The sequence below is a fragment of the Mus caroli genome, chromosome 8 (assembly GCF_900094665.2).
Source record: "Mus caroli chromosome 8, CAROLI_EIJ_v1.1, whole genome shotgun sequence".
Taxonomy (NCBI): Eukaryota; Metazoa; Chordata; class Mammalia; order Rodentia; family Muridae; genus Mus; species Mus caroli.
Window position 1 is genome coordinate 115,303,981 of NC_034577.1, and position 4,364 is coordinate 115,308,344.

Consider the following 4,364-nt stretch of genomic DNA (forward strand, 5'->3'; position numbering starts at 1 on the left):
AAGGAAGAAGAAAGAAGAAGAAGAAGAAGAAGAGGAGGAGGAGGAGGAGGAAGAGGAAGAGGAAGAGGAAGAGGAAGAGGAAGAAGAAGAAGAAGAAGAAGAAGAAGAAGAAGAAGAAGAAGAAGAAGAAGAAGAAGAAGAAGAAGAAGAAGAAGAAGAGGATTTAGTTGTCTAGAGGGAAACCATGACTGCAGGGGAATCTAACCTAAGTTAATATTTGATTCCTAGTCTCTCAGACTGTGAAATGCTTATCTGTGCTTTGGTATGGGAGAGTTCACAAGCATAAACACAGCAGAAGGTAACAAGGACCCTTCTTGTCCCTGATGCCTTCTATTTTGGTCCTCGTTTCGGTGGAAAATTCCACCAGAAGGGACGGTCTTTCCCATCCCTCCACATCCCTCCACAGCTGTGAAGCCTTGGTGCTACTCTCAGACCAATGTGTCCCAGCAAACTACAAACAGCCGAAAGTTCAGCACAGGTGCTCGGGGCTTTACAACTCAAGACACAGGTCAGGAGAGTGCTTGACTCTATAATCACAGATGGACCAAGTGCATCCCACCCTGCGTGAAGTCACTCTGTCCTAATTAGTACAGACACCCTCTTTCTGACCACGTTCCAGGATCCACAGCTCTTGCTGCCCCCCAGCCATGTATCTATGAGTCCCCAATAAACAGCATCCCTTGTGATGTGCTCTTGCCTCTGTCTTTGGTCTCACGGAAACTTGGGACAAGCCCTCACATATGGACTAGGTTACTCTGGAACACAAGGATGTGCCTAGAGCAGCTTCCTGTACCCTTATGTTGTCTCCTCCACAGGATGTAGGTTCCATGCAAGAACAGCCTGGTAATGTCATGAGCTATTCTAGTGCCTGGACCACTGAGAGCATCGTCCCTCTAGATAACAGCCAGTAGTTAACTGATCTCTTCACAGTGTTCAGAGAAATAAGTGTAAAACAGGAGCTTCCCTCCCATCCGGTGACAATCTGGCTTCCACGTTATTTCCCTTTCTAGCAGTGAGGTTCCCACCTTCCCCATGCCGTGGAAGGTTTCTTTTGCACGTTCTCTCTCGAGACACATCAGCGTGCTTTGGATACTTGACTCCATCCATCTCTTTCTAAAAATGAGTTCTGCAGGTCCAGGAAATTCCCACAGATATCATCCCTAATCTTCTCCCCAACTGGAAGTCCAGAGTTGCACCTCTTACCTCCCAAAGACTGATGGACGGCGTCCGTCACGATGAAGGTTGAGAAGAACAAGGTCCAGGCGATTGCCTCTCCTGCACCTGAAAATTCCTTCTTTGGATAAAAGGATACGTGTGTCCACAGCAGTAGGAGAAGTTATATTTTTAAACATATTATTATGCTTTCTTTGGTGGTACACACCTTTAATCTCAGAACTCCAGAAACAGAGACAGATGGACATCTGGGAGGCTGCAGACCTTGGACACCTCATGTTTACCTAACAGCATCCTGATTGCACTGAGAGACCTCATTCAAAGACTGGCCCGAACTATGTAGGACAGTTATGTGAAGTAGGCATGCCTTATGCTGTCTGCACACTGTCAAAGTCACCTGAAGACAGTTCTTAGGAAGCATCCCTCTGTGGTGCTTGTGACTGTGGTGTTCTTATGGAACCCGTAGAAATGTTCTGAAACCCTTTAAAGGACAGGCATATAGAGGACAGCACATTTCTACTGGCAAATGACCAGGAGGCCCAGAGAACACCTTGAACCCCGGTCCAGGTGCAGCTAGAGCTCTCGTCACCCTTCATCTACAGTTGATGTCACTCCAAATCCCAGCAAGGTCGGACTTTACTCACTCAATGCTTTGATTCTAATTAAAACAAAACAAAACAAACAAACAAACAAAACAACACAGAAGGCAAGGGAGCGGAGGAAAACCCGGGCTGCAGTGATGGGTGAATATTTTATTTATGGGGCCTGTTCCCCCAAGGTGCTAGGGCTGCAGCATAATAAAATACATGCTATGAATACCAAAATAGCAATTTAATAAGGCCACCCTGAAAAGCTATAAGAGAGATGGATGGTGCAGGTGGGGACGGGGTTATTTATAAATGTGGGTATAGACCGGAGCAAATAGGTTCTCAGTGTGTTTGTGTCCCGCACAGTGTGTGCAGGTGTGCATGCAAAGGGGTATGCACATGCATGTTTACAAAGAGAGGGACTCCAGCCCGGTCTTAGACCCAGCCCCAGCCCCGTGTCTGAGGTGGAGACATGACCTTGAAGTCTCCCCCACTCCTGCCAACCAGAGCCCTCTGTCGTTCCTGCCTCTTGCATGCAGCACTGTGTTCCCACACAGGGAGGTGCAGAGCAGCAGGGGGTATCAACAGGAGCAGACTGTTGTTTCAACCTTTCAGAAAAACAATGGGGGTACGTATCAGCGCTCTGAAGACGCTTATGCCGGGTGTGCAGTCATTTTCCTTCCGAGATAATCTAACCTAAGCAAACAACCCAAATATAAACCAATATTTTTGCACAAGGTTTGTACCCCTCTAGATCACTTAACAGATGTGAAAATTATGAGCAACCTAAATTTCTAATAAGAGAATAATCATTATAGCCAACCATTGTATGAAATGGTATGGTTCTCCAAAGGATCTTTACAAAAAGCTTTCAGAATCATGAAATGCTCAGGAAATGGATTGCAGAAGGGTGATTTTGAGGGACCCTTTCTAGGCCAAGCCCCTCAGCTCTGTTGTCAGGGCCTTAAGAAAAGACCTGAGTGGGTGGTGGAGGATGGCTAGAGAGCTGACTCAGCAGTTGAGAGCCCTGACTGAGCAAAGGTGAGTACCGGAGTTTGGGTCCCAGTACACACATAACAAGCCAGGCATCCATCCGGCCCACACCTGTAGCTGCAGCTCTCAGAGGCTGGAAACAGGAAAGTCACTGGATATCTTTGGCTTCCAGCAGAGCTGACACACCTTAAGCTCTAGGCTCTGAGAAAGAGAGCCTGCCCCTGAAGATGGAAAGTGATGGGGAGGGAACCCAGCACTTTCTCTGGTCTCTCCATAGACACGTACCTACACACACACACACACACACACACACACACACACACATACAGGCACACACACATACAGGCACACAATTAAAAATAAAATGAATCTTTAAAAAAAGTGTTTAGGATCCACAAATTAAAATATACGGGCTAAAAGAAGACTGAAATGCAGTAATCTAAATCAGATTTGAAAATAAAGTTTCTCATGGGGTGGCTAGCCCTGAGGTGAAAATTACTTCCTTTTTTCTACTTTTCTGACCTTTGATATGGTTCAGTAAACTCTTTTTTTTTTTTTTTTAAAGGACAATGCAGTAGTCCTTAAAAGGGTCGCTAGTGCTTAGGATGGCAGAGATAGGTGTTCTTCCAATCTTGCTATCACGGTGACGTCTTCGGTGTTATGTCACTGTCCTGCTCATTGTTTGACACAGTGGAACCCCCTCCCTTGCTTTTAACTGTGCACACAGCAGCCAGGACCCAGCCAGCCAAGTCAGGATGACACAGCGACCTGCCTATGACAGTGGAAGGCCCAACTGGCCCAACACAGGAGGGGGGAGGCTGAAATGGCAGCTACTTTGGCTTTGTCGTGTGTGTAAGCTCTTCTGTTGCTTGCTGGTGGGTTTTGTTTGTTTGTTTGTTTGTTTCATCACATGGGCAAAACAACAAAAAGAGTTTGCTACAAGAAAAACAGGCCGCACATTTCCATCCCTCAAGACAGCAGATGACAAACGTAATGTACACAAACTCAGCATCGGTGTTTGCAAGGCTCAAACTGCTGAGCTCCTGGAACCCAGGACATTCAGATCAGCCTATGGGCCTGGATGTCTACCCAGGAAGCTCGTGTAGTTTTAAGAGAACCCGTAAGCCGCCAGTGTGATGGGTGGCAGGAGATGCATTTAAGTAGCAAGATTTTCATTTAGGTCTGACAACCGGTCTGTTAATTTAATTTTGCTGTCTGCAGTCCCCAGCTTTCCCAGTTACATTTGTAAAGGCAAAACATTGGAGGTTGTGTGGCTCGACAGAAGGGAAATTCTCAAACAGATAAACGATGCCAGTGCCTAGTGGTGCCACCCAATCCTTCAAGCAGAAGATAATTGAAGAAGCCACTGTGGTGGATTTTTCCATGGGCTTCACATATTTTTTTTTTTCAAGCAAAGCATCTGGGAAGTTCTCTCTGATGGGGCTGAGGCTGATGGCCTTATTGTAGATGCGATAACAAATTCAGTTAAAAGCATAACATCAGCTGGGCAGTGGTGCACACACCTTTAATCCCAGCACTTGGGAGGCAGAGGCAGGCGGATTTCTGAGTTCGAGGCCAGCCTGGTCTACAAAGTGAGTTCCAGGACAGCCA

At 46.5% G+C, this 4,364-nt stretch overlaps 1 pseudogene; it reads right to left on the reverse strand.

Moving 5' to 3' along the window:
* Positions 1 to 750: 750 nt before the first annotated feature.
* LOC110300923 overlaps positions 751 to 4,364 on the reverse strand; it is a 49,689-nt pseudogene continuing 46,075 nt past the window's right edge.